Source organism: Pelobates fuscus, chromosome 8 (assembly GCF_036172605.1).
Source record: "Pelobates fuscus isolate aPelFus1 chromosome 8, aPelFus1.pri, whole genome shotgun sequence".
NCBI classification, from domain to species: Eukaryota; Metazoa; Chordata; class Amphibia; order Anura; family Pelobatidae; genus Pelobates; species Pelobates fuscus.
In genome coordinates this window covers 27,532,689-27,552,401 of record NC_086324.1, presented here as the reverse complement: position 1 = coordinate 27,552,401, position 19,713 = coordinate 27,532,689, and the positions used below count along the sequence as shown (strand labels likewise).

Here is a 19,713-nt window from a genome sequence, read left to right as displayed (position 1 = left end):
TGTTACACCAGTCACTAAGTAACTAATACTGTGCCCTTTGGCGAAACTATACGGTCACCCACGCTTTAATTCCCTATATCTGAACTACCCGTCTATAACATACCCCAGTAACATCATCTTTACAAACAGTAGTTATAGTACGGTTAGCATTGGTTAGAGTACAATTTAAAGTCACAGTTCAATTAGTAGTGGTTATGGTGTTAAACATACAACACAGACGACAATTATTAGTACTTATTTACAGTGTCAGAAATTATACATGGTTATGGTACCGTGCGCTATAATACAGTTACACACTATTCACACTCTCGCTAGACAGCAGAGCTCACGCTATCTAGCAAGATATACACGCTACTACAACAATCTTTAGCACATTTACAATTCCCAACTAATCTATTGGCCAGTACCTTGATGGACTACCTAAAACTATCTACATACGTTTTGGTTAGCCACACTGCCCAAGCACCACATATAGCGAACTAGAGGGCGGAATTTACAACAGCACCCTTTTAGTCTATTTACTCTATCAAAAATCTAGTGGGTTCCAAATTTACACGCCTTCCCACTTAGCCAAGATAGGTTGAGATCTAGCGGACCGAATTTACACAGACGCCGCTTAGTCTCCCGGTCCCTCCGACCTAGCGAACAAAATATACACCCTAGAACGCTAGTCTAGACAAGACACCGGTGTCCGGCTAGGGCTATTTACACCAGAACCCCGCCTGACTCCAAACCAAAATTAAATGGGCTGACTACAGGGCGTTAAATTGAGCGGTGCGCCTTCGCTCCTTCCCTCCACTGGAGGGGGCAGATTCCAAATAACCACTTATGGGCCTACCGCACAATTGGTATCCAATACCCCTAGTGGGTCCGCCGTCTAAAACAGCGGTCGTCTTACCTCCTTGTTCCTGAACCTGAGTTCACACTCATCGACGGGGACACCCCAGCACTTACTACGTAGAGGCCGATGATCTCCTGGACAACAGACCAGTGGCGCCGAGACGAAGGGAGGTCCACGCAGAAGTTCAGGGGTGCAGCCGTAGAGAACGTGGGCAAAGATAGACCGTCTCACGCCTCTGCTTCTCAGCTACCGTTGAACGATGAGCTTCCCGGCCAATGAACCAAATCATACCGGAGAAACTGACGGAAGCCAAGCACAGAGAGATGGACACAGGTTTCTTCAGGAAGGAAGAGATTCTTTATTCGATTCACCGAACGGGACTCAGAGGGACTAGTGTCACCAAAATACAACAAGATCTGAGCCCCGGACAATAGTGTAGGCTCCTTATATAGGCATGTAACTCCTCCCATAATAAGCTCCACCCACACATACTCTTACCCAATCAATCGAACAAGAACTAACTTCCTGTTTGACCGCATGGCTTGCCCAGCACAATGGAGGAGGGGAATACTACATCCGGTATTCTTGCACATGCGCCGTACACTACTGATTGTATCTTTGCCACGTGCAACCAACCGACCGATACACCAGTATATGCACGTACACATGCCACGTGGTAATCACGGCCTACTAAATTTATTTTTACCGAGATTCCACCACAACACTACTGTAATTAAGCAACACCACAGCGTTACGGATAATGCCACATTTACGTACCTAGTTTACTCCCTGGGGTTGTGGGTAAGGGGAGGAGGCAGCCTACTGAACCAATATTGTACGCCTATCATTATATGTGGTTTGACACTAGTTTGATGCAAATAATACTGTATTTCCATTATTATGGAAAAATGTTTTCGTTTGTTTTGTTTTTTTACTGAAAACCTGAACATAATATCTAATTCTATTTTAATGGTGTCTGTGTTAAATAAAAAAAAAATAGAAAAAATAGTAGTTACAATTTCTATGGCAACCATGTGTTTATTGTCACATTGTTGACATACTGAAACATACACATTTAAGTACACGTTAACATAATGTGAACATTCAAAATTTAAATTGCATGTTAGACGACGTTACCTTAATGTAAATAACAATGTGATCATTTTTCTCGTATTTTCCAGTGGATCTTGTCATTCATTAAAATAGAATCTTCTAAACATGTCAACAACATGAATAATTAACTAAAACACCTGTCTCGTCGTCTTCTAACTGTAACGCTGTCGGTGTTCTGAAACAGCATGAAATCGAAGAGTAAAACATTTCATTTTAGCTCTTGTCAACGTGAAGGGAAGATCACAGACAATGGATCTGACTAGCAGTGTCTGCTCAATTATACAAGTAAGGCTTCCATTGAAACATGATATGCAAATATATAGGCAATCTTTATACTAGGGATGTTGTAATCCACGAGGATTTCAATTGTTTACGTCCCATCGTCAAGCCGCATGAAATCATGTTTCTCCTTACTACAATAACCCCTTTCCACAAACATGAATATTAAATGGAATTTATACTGACATCTCTCTTACTGGAAGGAGTGTTTTGTTACAATAAAAGCTGTGTTAACATTTCAGCATTACAAAAGGCCCCACGAATGTGTTCTTGTGTCACGTAAGGATTTGAGTAAATTTTTAGAGCTATTCAATAATAGACCAGAAATGTACACATTTTAGACTATAATAGTTGAGCAAAATAAATAGAACTGGAGTTTTTTTTTCCAATTTGGATATTTTAACCTATAATCTGAAATTCCCTGGACAATTCAAGACAATTTCCTCTTCTTCTGATACGTATTTCTTAGAAGGAAATCTATAACTGGCCTTAAATTTAAAGGCCCACTCTAGGCACCCTGATTACATCTCAAACATGGTCTGGGCACAGTGCCCCTGACGTTTTGCTCCTGCAATTTAAAAAAAACATCAGTGTTTTCATTGCAAGCCTTAACACACCACTAGTGGCTGTATTCCGACAGCCAGTAGAGGGTGCTCCCGGATGCAGAATTGACTCAGTTCTATGAAAATTGACATCAATGCTTCTCATAAAGAAGCATTTGATTGGAGAACTGAGATATTTGCCGTGCATGCATTTCTCATCCCTTCTCTAAGGTGAGTAAAAACATTTTTTTTAAACTCGAATTATGGGGGCTTATGAATCTAAATAGGTTCTAGAACACTTCACCATGAGGAATGTATGTTTGTATTTCAAATGTCATAGTGTCACTTTAATTTAATTTTAAAGCACATAATGCAGGAATTTTATATATGAGAACATAATTTCAGAAAAGAACATAGCTGTACTCTTTTATCTCCAAAGATGGCATGTGCCAACTTGGGATTTTCTTGAATGTTCATCAATGTAACAAGAAAGGTATAATGAAATGATTACTTAATAAATTAGTTTTGTGCTATTTAGACAAAGATGTGTTTATGATTATAGTAATAACATTCCACAGAATATACCTTTCACAAAACATACATTGTTTAAAATTTCGATTTGTAAACCGAGCCTCGAGCATGATTTGTGATTTGGCCAGGTACCTGCATTCTTTAACACAGGAAAACAAAATGTCCTTATTTTAGGAACACAGAGATCCTTCATATTATATCCCGGAAGAGCTGTAACATTAGCCATTTTGGTGTCTCTTGGCAAGTGTCGCAACAGTAATATTAATAAAAATAATAATAATAAATATTACTGACCTGCACTCTGTACAGTTCAGCATCAGTAGCCCTAAACGGGATAATACATATTTGTATAATGATGGCAAAGTATAAACAAAAAAGGCATGCACGTTACGTTGCATACCAGAAAAACTAAAAATATAGTAATCCACACTAACCTGATGTGATAAAGGCAACAGGTGTCCAATTTAAGAAATCCCACTCTACAAGGGTAACCACAAAAAGCAAATGAAAACATTAAGCAAGGATCTGCACACCAAATACAGAAAATATTACTTTTTAATGTCCAATTGTGGCTATGTTATGAAACATATAGAATTAAAAGGATACTCTAATATATTTAATTGGTACAGGGTACTCATGCAGGCAAATCATAACATGTGTCTCATTCCCCACTCCCAGTTCCCCCATGCATTTATACCTCCCCTCCTGTACCTGTCCATGTGTCTCTCCCCCTCCCCTCCTGTACCTGTCCATGTGTCTCTCCCCCATTCCCTCCTTTACCTGTCCATGTGTCTCTCTCCCCTCCCCTCCTGTACCTGTCCATGTGTCTTTCCCTCTTCCCTCCTGTACCTGTCCATGTGTCTCTCCCCCCTCCCCTCCTGTACCTGTCCATGTGTCTCTCCCCCCTCCCCTCCTGTACCTGTCCATGTGTCTCTCCCCCCTCCCCTCCTGTACCTGTCCATGTGTCTCTCCCCCTCCCCTCCTGTACCTGTCCATGTGTCTTCCCCCTCCCCTCCTGTACCTGTCCATGTGTCTCCCCCCCATTCCCTCCTTTACCTGTCCATGTGTCTCTCCCCCCTCCCCTCCTGTACCTGTCCATGTGTCTTTCCCTCTTACCTCCTGTACCTGTCCATGTGTCTCTCCCCCTCCCCTCCTGTACCTGTCCATGTGTCTCTCCCCCCTCCCCTCCTGTACCTGTCCATGTGTCTCTCCCCCCTCCCCTCCTGTACCTGTCCATGTGTCTTTCCCTCTTCCCTCCTGTACCTGTCCATGTGTCTCTCCCCCCTCCCCTCCTATACCGAGCTATCGAGTCTTTCTAAGCTTTTGTCCGTTCTCAGAGCTCTCATCCTTTCTGTTTTGTTTTAGGCGAGTAGATAGAGTTATATATTGTAGGTTTGGTGAGGACCTAAGACCCCAAGCCACTATAAGACCCATCTCTTTGTATTAAGGAGTAAAAGGGTCACTCCAAGAATCACAATCCCTATAGCCTGCTGCAGTGGATATGATGCCAGGAGTACCCTGGACCAGTTCTCCTATTGGCTTTGATGCTCCCTGGTGGTCCGGTGACTCACTTACAGCTTCTGCAGTGCCAATAATTCATATAGAATTAGGAGATTGGCCATTTTGAGGTTAACCATTTGGGAAGTCCGATATATGATCAGAAAACTAGACATCTACTGATTCTCTATATATTATGTATACACATTCTCTTGGATGCACACACTAATTAAATTACATGTGCTATGTTTGAGGAGAAGACATAGAGTGCATCTCAAATTTTGATAAAGTCTGTTGAGTGTTAGGACAGACCAGCAACATTTCTTGTGTAAATGAGTTACGTGATTTAAAACAAATTCAGATTTGGCACAAGAATTGTATAATGGGACATTTTCTCCTTCAACAGCAATGGCCAAAAGGTAGATCCCCATCTGTTAAAGGTTTACAGACTTTTGGCCAGCCCCACTCTACAGACTAACATGCACGCTATATAATTAAATTAACAATCACAACATTACTTGTATGGTAAATATTGATACGGGATTGTTTACATGAAGTCCTAGTCAGCTGTTAAAAAATATCCCGTAATTGTCTTTTGAATTCATTTACAAATAAATACATAGGAATGTTATCTTGTAAAGCCTGTTCTTTGGCAAGTCGGGAGAGCAGATGGAGTCATTAAAGTTATTTAGAATGTACGAACACTGACAGCGAGTTACAAATGTGGCAGTTTCCATCTGGACTGGGAAACAAAGCAGAGAAGGCATGCCATGGAATTGTGAATAGGTTTCTTACAAAGTATATCAGATGAGAAGAACAAAGAATGAATGGCCAGCAGAGATAGAAGTAATAGTGAGAAAAGGTCATGGTCCGGAATGATTGCTGTACATTGATATTCCCATACCGCGTCCTCCTCTAACACCGTGTGCCGGGAAAACAAATAACGCTTACAGACCTGAATGGCAGAAGGTGACAATTCACTCCTATTCAACAAAGAAATAAATAATAAAACTTGTGATGAGAGCAACGAGATGGTCGGCTTTTGTAGAAATTGGTTGAAAATAATCAAATGAATGTTCCTTTCAACCCCAGTCGTAACCCCTGTAACAAGTTTATTTTAATAATATTTATTTAATTACATTTCACCAGTCTGTGTGCTTTGGATCTCATTAAAAGGCAGATTATATTTCATCTCAAATACTTTTTCCAACATTTGAATTTTGGATCCACTGACATACCATAAATTAATAGTCAAGACAGGATGACTTACACACTGGAGGGGTAAAGGGATTTACAAAAACAAGATTAGGGTGTGAATAAATTGTGGCAAATCTTGATACGATTTCATTATTAAAGTCTTTAAATAGATACAACAAACAGAGACAGGTCACTAATTTTGAATGCATTATAGAGATTATATGTAGATAATATGAAAACTTATGTTAAAGTAACCGGCCCTCTGTGCGATGATATAAAGTTATGTTGCTTAGAATGACCATTTCCATGCTAATCCATGAGCAAGTCTTTAATATTACATTACTGAAGAGCTGAAACATGATAACTATGTTTTTCATCTTGTATAAAAAAGTAGATATTTCTTGTGTTATCGACATGTTCTGTTTTTGTATGTCGAGATTACTATAATTCACTCTGAAACCACAACTATTTATCAAGCTGCACAAAGAGAGCATTTTAATACAATCTTTTCCACCATTCCTCTCCTTCAATGAAATTGTGCCTGCAAGAATGATTTATTGAAACAAATTACCAAGTATCCAGTGATCGATATCTCACACGGACTGAAAATTATGAGTTGAGCTCAACTGTGTGTTTTTGCTGAAGTCAAAGGGAATTATGTATAAATTGTCTCTGATAAGAAAAGTAGCATGACTGTGACCCAATTAATGCAATGAATGAAGTCCTACCCTCAAAATCCCAAAAAACTGTCATGGCAAATCTCGCACCAGATGCTAACAGATGGAAGTTAGGCTTACAAAGATAGCATGTATCGATTGTAGGCATCAAGGCTTGACACTGAGCTAAACTGGGGATGGAGAGACAAGAGGCTGAGCTGTACAGGTATTGGGGAAAGGAGAGGCTGAGCTGTACAGGTAGTGGGGAAAGGAGAGGGGGAGCTGTACAGGTAGTGGGGAAAGGAAAGGGAGAGCTGTACAGGTAGTGGGGAAAGGAGAGGCTGAGCTGTACAGGTATTGGGGAAAGGAGAGGCTGAGCTGTACAGGTATTGGGGAAAGGAGAGGCTGAGCTGTGCAGGTAGTGGGGAAAGGAGAGGGAGAGCTGTACAGGTAGTGGGGAAAGGAAAGGGAGAGCTGTACAGGTATTGGGGAAAGGAGAGGAAAACTGTACAAGTACTGGGGAAAGGAGAGGGAAAGCTGTACAGGTATTGGGGAAAGGAGAGGGTGAGCTGTACAGGTATTGGGGAAAGGAGAGGGTGAGCTGTACAGGTAGTGGGGAAAGGAGAGGGGGAGCTGTACAGGTAGTGGGGAAAGGAAAGGGAGAGCTGTACAGGTATTGGGGAAAGGAGAGGGAGAGCTGTACAGGTAGTGGGGAAAGGAAAGGGAGAGCTGTACAGGTATTGGGGAAAGGAGAGGAAAACTGTACAAGTACTGGGGAAAGGAGAGGGAAAGCTGTACAGGTATTGGGGAAAGGAGAGGGTGAGCTGTACAGGTATTGGGGAAAGGAGAGGGTGAGCTGTACAGGTAGTGGGGAAAGGAGAGGGGGAGCTGTACAGGTAGTGGGGAAAGGAAAGGGAGAGCTGTACAGGTAGTGGGGAAAGGAGAGGCTGAGCTGTACAGGTAGTGGGGAAAGGAAAGGGAGAGCTGTACAGGTATTGGGGAAAGGAGAGGCTGAGCTGTACAGGTAGTGGGGAAAGGAGAGGGGGAGCTGTACAGGTAGTGGGGAAAGGAAAGGGAGAGCTGTACAGGTAGTGGGGAAAGGAGAGGCTGAGCTGTACAGGTATTGGGGAAAGGAGAGGCTGAGCTGTACAGGTATTGGGGAAAGGAGAGGCTGAGCTGTGCAGGTAGTGGGGAAAGGAGAGGGAGAGCTGTACAGGTAGTGGGGAAAGGAAAGGGAGAGCTGTACAGGTATTGGGGAAAGGAGAGGAAAACTGTACAAGTACTGGGGAAAGGAGAGGGAAAGCTGTACAGGTATTGGGGAAAGGAGAGGGTGAGCTGTACAGGTATTGGGGAAAGGAGAGGGTGAGCTGTACAGGTAGTGGGGAAAGGAGAGGGGGAGCTGTACAGGTAGTGGGGAAAGGAAAGGGAGAGCTGTACAGGTAGTGGGGAAAGGAAAGGGAGAGCTGTACAGGTATTGGGGAAAGGAGAGGAAAACTGTACAAGTACTGGGGAAAGGAGAGGGAAAGCTGTACAGGTATTGGGGAAAGGAGAGGGTGAGCTGTACAGGTATTGAAGAAAAGAGAGGGAGAGCTGTACAGGTAGTGGGGAAAGGAAAGGGAGAGCTGTACAGGTATTGGGGAAAGGAGAGGAAAACTGTACAAGTACTGGGGAAAGGAGAGGGAAAGCTGTACAGGTATTGGGGAAAGGAGAGGGTGAGCTGTACAGGTATTGGGGAAAGGAGAGGGTGAGCTGTACAGGTAGTGGGGAAAGGAGAGGGGGAGCTGTACAGGTAGTGGGGAAAGGAAAGGGAGAGCTGTACATGTAGTGGGGAAAGGAGAGGCTGAGCTGTACAGGTATTGGGGAAAGGAGAGGCTGAGCTGTACAGGTAGTGGGGAAAGGAGAGGGGGAGCTGTACAGGTAGTGGGGAAAGGAAAGGGAGAGCTGTACAGGTAGTGGGGAAAGGAGAGGCTGAGCTGTACAGGTATTGGTGAAAGGAGAGGCTGAGCTGTACAGGTATTGGGGAAAGGAGAGGCTGAGCTGTGCAGGTAGTGGGGAAAGGAGAGGGAGAGCTGTACAGGTAGTGGGGAAAGGAAAGGGAGAGCTGTACAGGTATTGGGGAAAGGAGAGGAAAACTGTACAAGTACTGGGGAAAGGAGAGGGAAAGCTGTACAGGTATTGGGGAAAGGAGAGGGTGAGCTGTACAGGTATTGGGGAAAGGAGAGGGTGAGCTGTACAGGTAGTGGGGAAAGAAGAGGGTGAGCTGTACAGGTATTGGGGAAAGGAGAGGGTGAGCTGTACAGGTAGTGGGGAAAGGAAAGTGAGAGCTGTACAGGCATTGGGAAAAGGAGAGGAAAACTGTACAAGTACTGGGGAAAGGAGAGGGAAAGCTGTACAGGTATTGGGGAAAGGAGAGGAAAAACTATACAGGTATTGAAGAAAAGAGAGGGAGAGCTGTACAGGTATTGGGGAAAGGAGATAGAAATCTGTACATGTTTACTGCGCATCAGCCTCTATCTTTTAAAACCAGCTCTCGTTTAGAATATTAGAATATTTCTTGACTTTGCTAGAACAGACAGGAAATGGGGCCTTGGCTTGGAGTGTGTCTGTGTCCCCTGTCGGAAACACTGACAGCCCTCCCGCAAAGACTATTTACTATCTGACATGTTTAACTCTTGTAAAAATTGCATTCTTGGTTTTTGGTCTAACCATCCTGATTCTGACGGAACTCAGTGACATGCCTGATTTAATACAATGTGATCAATAATAGGATTGATAGTAGAATTAACGAAAAGTATATATCATACTTGGAATATATTTTTCAGAATATACACATATCCACCAACCATCTTTGAGTACCTTTTATTATCAAAATGCAGACTAATATAACTGACTTGGTTAAAACCTCTAATTCTGCTGAGATGTGCACTTTTTCCAAGTCTAATAGTTTAACATCAATAGGTCAGTTCTCACATTACTAAAAATGTATTATTTAGTCAATAAACTCCTGTATAATTCAAAGGGGAAAAAAAGTTACTTATAAAAGAAGAAAATTACGTTTTCTGAGCTATTTCATGTGGGTAACATATTATTTGTATTTCGTAGGAAAACTGTTAACAATCTTACTAGAGATTACATAACTGTAGAGAGATATGATACAGCAAAATCCATCCAGGGTTTAAATAGACACAAACTCTTTATCCTTGGCAGATTGTTAATTTTTAATCAGTTGTTTTTCTATAAAACATACATTATTACTGCAAGTGCAATAACATGAATTCTGTTTATGTATATATCATGACAAAGAAGAAAAATACTTTAATTAAATATTGCCCACTGAGATTTAAATACATTTTTACCTATTTCCTAACTTTTGTTTTGTTTTGTTTTAATCCCATAAGAGGCAATGACAGTGTATTCCATCACTAAGGTTAGTTTTCTAATATTACATTTACAACCTATTAAATGGCAGAAGGGCTCTAATAGGTCACTTTTCACTAATATAGTGCATGCAATGTGCAATATCTGGCGCTAAGATAAAGTCTAGCTAGTTCACACTGTGGAATCAACCACGATAATTTCACTGTTATAATAAATACAACCAGCATTGAATAATGAACAGTGCAAAACAAAATGTGTCATACTATATAGCCATAATCACCACTTATATGTGTATACCAAGTGATGAGGCGTATACAGAAACTGTACCAATAATACATTTTGAGTGTGGCTGTAAATAAATGATTGAGAACTCTCATAGGGCAACTCAATTGTATAAAATGATGTAGTAATAAGATAATGTAGTATATAGTCGGTATCACACTCACATTTCCTTGAGCCTGTTAAAAAAGCACTTTTCACTAATGTTTAAAAGAATTACTCAAAGGATCATAACCAGCACTACAGGCTTTTGTAATGGGGCAAGCAGTTTAGCAATGGTTTGCTCCTTTACCTGGGTTACCACCGCATTTCGATGCTCCCTGGTCATCCGGTGATAATGGCTGTTGCTATTCATTGGCTGAGAGCCAAAAGTCGCACAGAATTGACAACATATGATGACATTTCAATGATGCTGCCGGACGTAGGATTATACTTCCAGCAGCAGAGAGGTTAAACTGCGTATGTGCAGTGCTCATGTCCAATACATTTTTTTAGATAGACATTTTATTAGTAAGAAACTTATCAGTGCACTTTGAACTAATCCAGCTGTTTGGGGGATTCTTTGTGTGCATTAATATTATCGCCAAGCTATGACGTAGAGAAGGATACAGTTTACCCCTTTAACTAGACAATCATGCAGTCCTCTGATTTGTTCTGTCTCTTATTGTCAGAAAGCTGTGAATTACATTGTAACATCGACCGATAATTTTGTATCTTTACTACTCGCTCTTACAGCACCAGCACTTCCCTGTAGGTTATGCAGTACGTCACTGGCATTGCAATAGGTTACTTAACCCAATTCCTAATTAACAAGCACATGCCACCTATGATGGGTAGCTGTTTATTGTGCCCACTACTAATCAGACCAGGATAAAGATTCAACAGGGCCCTAGGGATGTTACCAGTTTGCCCCCTTCATTCTTCATATATAGATGGTCCTTAGTTTTACCCCTGTGTGGGTATATGTGGGACCTATTGTCCCCTCTCCGGCACCCACCCATGGGCGGCAGGTGGGGGTCCTAAATGACTATGGGGGGAACCTATTGTACTCCCCCCCGACCCCCACCCATGAGTGGGGGGCCCTAAATGGGGGCCCTCCCTATATTTAGATTTTTTAAAATGTTTTTAGCCCTTTCTATATCTTCTATAGACTCTTTACATCATATATTTTATATATATGTATACTACTGCTAGAGTTTTAAGTATATCACATTATTATAAAATTATTGTAAATCTTTTTTCACAAATAGCTTGAGCCCCTTCTCTCCACACACATATTTTTATGCAATATATATTCACATTAAATACATCAATCACTCCCCTTTTTTAAATACACAGTTTTTAAATACTCTGTTTGTATATCACAAACCAACATACCACTGGTTAAAGTATATACATTTTATTTCATTCAATAATTGTACTATATCAATTTTTTCTCTTTGTATTTTTATGGTATTGATGCTCACACCTAATATCTGAAAATACGAGCGCTGAAGCGCAAGGGATTATGGACATCGTAGTAAACACGATTGAAAAAGCGGAAGTGATGTGTCTTAAAGATGGCTGACATGTCCCATCCGAATGGAACGGAACTTTGCCGCAGGACCGATATGGCAGGGGAACATACGGGAAGGAACACTAATTGAAACCATGAGAAAAGGTAATACGCCCCACCACGCCTCAGAATAGAACGAGCAGGATTGGACAAAAAGTCTAGAACTCCCCTAATAAAAGGGATAACCCCAAGGAAAATGATTATACCGATTAAAAAAGCCTACATAACGGGTGAAACACATCTCAGAGGCCAACAGGATTTTAATATATTAATTTTTTATATATTCATTTCTATTTTTATTTTGTTAAATTAAAGTGATTCATTATTTTAACCTACTTTACTTCTGGCCTTATATCCTATTTTCCTTTGGTTGGAACAAAGGGGGAATTGCCACTCCTTGTTTGACAATGTCTGCAAAAGCTTGGAGCCAGTATTCTATGGGCTCCAGGTCAAGGTGAACATGACTTATTTACCTATACTTACATTTATCATATATTGAAGGTATTTTTCACTATTATATGCTCCCTTCGTGTTTTACTTCATTTATATACTTAACTGGAGGATCCTGTTTCTTAGAAGAGGTACAGTTGCCGCCAGAAGGGCACTAATACGTGTACGTTCAGAGCCATATCGTCAAAAAGGCTCAAAACACTGTAAGCATATATACACCACAAGCTTACTTTCATGCAATTTTATAAATGTTATTGCACTATGTATTTTATTGTTTTTGCTTCTCTTTCATGTTAATGAGAACTAATTACCCCATATCCATAGAGGGGTACGTGTGAACTAGATATTTGAAGTGTTTTCACTAGATATTTGAAGCGTTGCACTAGCACTTTTATGTTTTTTGTGGTGGTGGTCCATCACTTAAGCATTGCGGTATTTGTTTTTTTGCATGTCTACTAGTATTAGTACATTTGTAATTCGGTAGTTTCTACGGCGTTCTGTCTAAAATGACAGGACTTTTGGGAATGACAGAAAGCATTGCGAGATCACGGAGGAAAGGTGAGAATTGTGGGAAAATTTCTCTAAACCACAGGAAACAGAGCACACTTTTCTCCTCTGCTGGTCAAAGATGGTCATGGCGTAGGAAACCTCCATAAGACAAATAGTCCCTACTTTGTCTTATGTTTAAAAGAAAACTAGAGCAGACAGGAAGAAACGAAGGACAGATCCTGACACAGGGAGAGAAGAGGAATCGTTTAAAGAAAGGTAAGTTCGGCATGATGGGGTCCTTTTAATTTAAAGTAATAACATTTTCTTGCTGTTTATTAAATATTTTTCTTCCTTAAAAAAACTAAATTACAGACTTATGAAATACTGGAGAGGACAAATTCAGTGGATATTATATTTCCAAAACGTCCCACTAGATGGCCTACATATGAAAGCAAAGAAGGAAGGGTGATAAACAAAACATCTTAAAAAATACAGTATGCGCATTTTAATGAATTATATTAAGTGAACTGGATCCAACTTGCCCTGTTCAGCATTCCTTTTCTCCACGCTTTGAGTGACTGCCTAATTATTTTCAAGTACATATAACAAAAGCGCTCTGTTAGTTTGCAGGAAGAGTTCTCTTCTTTACGCAATGACCAGATGTCAATAAGAAGAGTTCAATTGTCAAGGTAATATTTATTCTGCATACAAACCGTTTTATTAACATTGCTCTTTACTGTGACGTCTTTGCTTTAATATTCTGTAGCCCTAATAAGAGCTTTCACGTATGAGAACATTGCTACCCCAATGCATATTGGATAGAGGTGTTTTATACGCCATAAAACTGTTTTATATACTATATGTAGTGAGTCAGTAAGCATGGTGTTGGATATTATTTCTAGTAGGAAAATGTGAATTCTAGAATAAAAATGTGAATTCTTTCTCTTCAGCAGCAAAAACATTGGAAAATTATTGTGCAAATCAAAGCAAATGGTTCTATTCGTCACCTGCAGACATACACTGAACAGACATATATGTTTTATTTCATGAATGAAGAGAGGAGCCGCACTCAATTCTGTTTGACACCACGTGCACTGAAGCAGGACCAGCAATCCCACAATGCTCAGGCAAACAGAAGAATGGTCTCCAGGCACTCAAGATGTTCAAAGCCAGGATAGATTTACTGGGTCAAAAAAATGTGACAGAGCAGCAACGTTTCGACCTGCTGTGAGGTCTTTGTCAAGCTTGACAAAGACCTCACAGCAGGTCGAAACGTTGCTGCTCTGTCACTTTTTTGACCCAATAAATCTGCCTTTGATTTAAACACCTTGTGAGTTTTATTGTGACACATGATTAATTTGCCTGGGGCACTATTACATGATGAGTGAAACTCTTGAATTAGCTGATGGCACCCATCCCATGGCCAAAGAGATTACCATTCAAGTTGCGTATGTGGAGTGCACTTGCAGCCAACACAAGTTGGACAGAGGTTGGACAGCAAAAGAAAAGTTAACATTCTTTTTTGATGTCACTGACTCAGGGGGCAGTCTTACAGTTGCAGCAATTTGCACAAGCTATTGCAGTATCAGCCATTCTGAGTGGGTAGACAGAAACCCATCTGATTATGTAACGTTGTAATTGATCGTTTAAAATGTTCCTATTCTACTTTAATGAAAACACGCAGAATCTGATTTTTATATTAGATAGAATGTATCCTTCTTAAGTTGATGATATATTAGTGAGATATTTGGGGAATATGGTGCCAACATATTTTCTTACATTCATAGTAATGCAGTTATGAAAAAAGGTTACAAAATGTAAATTTGTTTAGTTTAGAATAACAGCACCTCAGAGGGGGTTTTAATAGTATTATACAAATATATTTAAGGGCCAATACAAACTACTGTCTGTAAATTTATTCCAAAACAGGACTATAAATAGGATACAAAGTCACAAATTTAAACTGGAGGAAAGGAGATTTCACTTAAGGCAAAGGAAGGGTTTCTTTACAGTAAGAACAATAAGGATGTGGAATTCTCTGCCTGAAGAGATAGTTTTATCAGAGTCTGTACAGATGTTTGTAGAATTGCAAAAACATAATATTCAGGGTTATAATTTTTAATTTGTTGGGTAATAGTTTCTTCATACAAGGAGAGATCAGACTGCCATTCTGGTGTCAAGAAGGAACGTTCTCCTAATTTGTTGTAAAATTGCAATTCACTTCAAACTGGGTGTTTTGCCTTCGTTTGAATCAACAGCAAAAACAGATGTGTGAAAAGCTGAACTTAACGGACACATGTCACTTTTCAGCCTATGGACTTTTCAGCCTATGGACTTAAATTTGAATTTCACATTGAATAAAAAGTGCAGGTTTAAATAGAAATTAATCTTGTTACACCCTTAGCTGTCAATCAGACAACCAACCCTATTACCTACTGGTTATTTAGCTCAGTGGAGATAAACTCAAGATGCAGGCAATTGCTTAGTGACTACTCATTGAGCTGCATTTGGAGATCTGTGATTGGATAGGCACAAAATGTCTGGGTGGGGCTACAAGGGGAGGGCTTACAAAGGCTGCAGAAATTAGATCTGCAGCTGTTGCACGCTGTTTTACATACACCCCAAATGAATAGTTGCATAAATAAATGCATGCATGTACTCATATCTACTAAATAATGATTTACAGAATGGGCCGTGCATACTGATAGAATATGTGCAAATATCTACTTTGTATGCATTCTGCATTAAATGTGACATTCCTTTTGAAATAGGTACCATATGGTGAATCAGCTCGTTATACAGGACCCCAATCAGTCTCAGCTCTGTTTGGATGCTTGTTTATCATAGTAAACACTGTTGATTTATTTTATGGTTTAAACAAACAAGCAAACAAATGAACAAGAAAAGGGAAGCACTCCGCTGAATGAGTATGTATTAGATAGGGGGGAAGAAATTATGAGAAATACGATTGTCATATTATGCAAACTATAAATCTTTTAAAGTTGCATAAAAACACATTAGACAGTAAAATATGATGATTTAGTTATGTTTAGGAGGCTCCTCTCCTCCTGGTTAACATTCTTCCAGTTTCTGCAGAGCTTCAGAAGCTAATGCAACCACCAGTCATTATCTTAGAGCGTTGCACACTGTGCAAAACAAATAAATAAAAATTGCACATTATTGAAATGGAACGCTTTTATCTGAGATGTTCAAATTCAAAGAGGGGAATGCACACATCTTCTAAACGAGGAACCCAGATTAAGGTGCGACTTGGCAGGTGTGGTGTATCTCCAGAGTAATACTTCAATAAGAAAAATGCCGGTGTACACCAAGTTGTTTCATGTGAGCAGACTACATTTGGTGGTTAAAGCAACGCTTCGGCTCTTAAAGTGAGCCTTTTATGCTTGCAAAAAGGCTCACTCTAAGAGTCGAAGTGTTCCTTTAACCACAAAATAAAGTCTGCTCACATAGAACACTTGATTTGGCAGTTAAAGCAGCATTTCGACTCTTAGAGTGAGAATTAGCATGAGCCTTTTATGCCTGAAAAAGACTCACTCTAAGATCCAAAATGTAGCTTTAACCACAAAATAAAGTCTGCTCACATAGACCACTTGATGTGCATGGGCATTTTTACTAGTGAAGAATTTCTCTCTCTCTCTTTGTGACTCAAGCACTTTATATTTCTTTTATACATCAAGAAGAACGTTCTGCCATAGATTATTACCTGGAAATTAGATATTGGATATAATAGAAACGTAATCAAAACAAATGATGAATCAATAAATCAAATAAATAATCTGCGAATAGTAATATTAATGCCTTACTTTATCTCAGAAATGTTCTTCAAGATGACTGACTTTGGATGTTGTGGATAACCGGGATATGTATGCCATTTTGGTAGGTGGAAGAAACAAAAAAATCAAACCTTCTGATTTTTTTTTTTTATTCATCTATATTCTGTGAGATTATACTTAAGCTTAGTAAAATGGTATTTATATATTAGAAGCTATTGAATTTCCTTTAAAGGAAATTACAACATATCCCAGGAGTTCTGCTCTGCGTATAGATCTTCAATAAAGAAGTACAGTTTTTTGGCAATGCGGTAGGCTTTAATAACTAATTTTGGAGTTTTATATGATTCTTCTCAGTTCTTACCCTGAAGGCTTGACTATGCATAATAAATAGCAATGTAATCATGTTGTTTAATGTCTTTGTTTCCCGAGAAAGATATTTTGAGTGATTTTAATTTAAAAGCTTGAAATTTTAAAAGTTTATTTTTTTTATGGAGAGATGATTTTTAATACATTGGATACAATTTTATTCTATATACTTTTTTTCCTTCTCTACCATTCTAATATTATTTTATATTCAGCAAGTGTAAGCAAATGTCTTGCTTATATGTGTATTGTTATAAATCTCCTTCGTCTGCATTCAGGATGTCCTTGTGACAGTAATGAGCTGGCATAACAGGTGAATTTATAATAACATCGCTAACAGAAAAATGGGGTAAAAGTCATAATGCAGAGTAATCACCATGGACACAATGGGATCAGTTGGAATATTTCATTGGTTTCCATGGTGATACCATCACTTTTCAAAGTATTTCTATATTTTTTTCTTAACAATCCGTGCTGTAACCTGAATCCTGAGAATATTCCCAATATACAAAATCTCACATTTTAATCTTAGAATATTAGCCAATGTCAATGACTCAATATCGCTGCGCTGTCTTCACCACAGATTCTCACTTACAGTTGAGATAACAATAACTTATATGTTAGAGCCTAATATTTCACTTATCGTTAACTTCCAAATGTTTTCCTTCCCATGACCAGTCTCAAATCCCTCAAAACTCAACCTTTCAATAAAACCTCCAACTAGAATTCAATTTACAAAGCATAACCAAGAGATGCCTTTCGTGGTGCCCTGAGATATTGTTCTCATGTTTGGGAAGTGAAGTTATATGTTGTTTGATAGGATCAACTAAGCTATTAATAAGTAAATTTTATCTCATATTTTTTGACTTTTTAGTTACAACTCCTGGAGAAAAAAAAAGAAGCATATCTACAGAAGATATTAACAATTAAGTAGTTGATCACAGCTCAGCATCAATATCTGATCAATAACATTTCCTGAATTCCATCCAATGTTATGAGTGTTTTCAGTACAATGCCAATCCAAAAATATCTTAACCGTTTTCTGCAGGAAACACTGTCAAAGTTAGAAATTGTTATTGAGTTAAAACCAGGCTTAAAGTTAGACATCCTTCTTCTTGACACAATCTCAAAATCCATCCTCAGACTGTAAGTTATTGACCAAAAAAATGAATCCATCCTTTAAAGATCTGACCGCCCTGTTATCAGTATACAAGTTGCTGAAAAGGGACAAAATTGTGAATTTGTGATTGCATCATCGTCATCTAAAGCCCATCAGCTGATGTTAACATATTGATAACTATCAAACACAAAATGGAGATATATCCTCAATTGTGACAAAACACCATTGTATCCAAAAAAAAAAAAAAAAAAATGAATCCCATCCTCAGCAATGATAGTATGGAGGATTAATGGTAACCAATACATAAATAATTTTCTATGCTTTACTGTCTGTGAATGTGTTGGTTACCAATAAAATATATTGTGCACACTAGCACAAAAATGGATAAATAATGATAAATGCTAAGTTGATACAAATGTGACACATGCTGAAGTGGAGCCAAAATCTGAAAACCTGTACAGTGAGTAGCCTGGAATGTGACCCGAGGCACAGAGAATGTCATATTGAGACATAGAGCAAGTATGTCAATGTAGCAGAGCTCCTGTTATCTCACTTAGTATCTCTACCAGATCAGCATCCTCGCTGCTACCAGGGGACTCTAGAGCACTTCAGACCTAGTTGTCAAAGCCTGACTGGGTTCTCTGAGGACCTCTTCCACCAGACCAGCCTTCAGCTCCAGGCAGGTATCATTCCTTCTGCCTTTATTGACTCCAAGTACTGCCTTTACAAAGGCACTTGTGGCTCTCAGGCTTAGCTCTTTCTTAACTCCTGTCTGGTATCAGGAACCAATGCAGCCAGCCAACAGGTCCGAAGACTCTGTTACTGCAATCCCCAAACATACCAGACAGAACACGCAGTTCCAAATAAAACTAACAAACATTAGTTTATTTTTGGATATGGACTAGCCTTTGGTGACTTGTTCTTAAACAGGTGGAGAAATCCATGTAAATATAAACAAACATACATAACTTGAAGAAGATATATTGGGACACTTCAGAAAATAGATGTTTGTATGCTTCTTTTTTGGGATGAGCATGTTAATTTAAATTTGCTAGATTTCATTTTACATGTGGGCATGGTACTGGGGTGTTCAATCATATGTAAAATCTCACCTAAGCATGCCTAGGGGCAGGTGGCACCAACTCAAGTTGCCACCTCATGGAATCTTGCAAACTCCAATTAATATGCTCATCCCAAAAAAGAAGCATACAAACATTTATTTTCTGAAGTGTCCCAATATATTTTAGGTATCCACGATAAGAAAAAAATTAGCAATTATAGCAAATCAGAATTACATACTATAAAGTAATTCATAAAAAAATCCAATATATAATTATAAGATATATCAATAATAATTAATATTTAAACAAATAAAGGGAACACAAGTGTAAATTAGTCCTGAGACAGGAGAAAAACAATACTCCATTTGTTTTATTATTATTGTTAACACTTTAACCCCTTCAGGACGGAGTCAATAGTACACATTCTGATCAAAACAAAACGTAAACAAAAACTGGAATTTGCGCTATATGTCTGTTCACCCGTAGTTCCCTCTTTCATATTATATGCACCCACACTTATTATATATCATTTTGTTCAGGAGAAACAGGGCTTTCATTTCATATCAAA

General features: G+C 39.2%; 1 long non-coding RNA gene across 1 annotated transcript; it reads left to right on the top strand.

Moving 5' to 3' along the window:
* The first annotated feature begins 13,346 nt into the window (after positions 1-13,346).
* On the top strand, positions 13,347-18,409 carry LOC134570661 (uncharacterized). The gene is made up of 3 exons (XR_010085162.1): positions 13,347-13,496; positions 16,642-16,704; positions 17,839-18,409. It is a non-coding gene; the product is annotated as an uncharacterized LOC134570661 (long non-coding RNA).
* Positions 18,410-19,713: the final 1,304 nt, after the last annotated feature.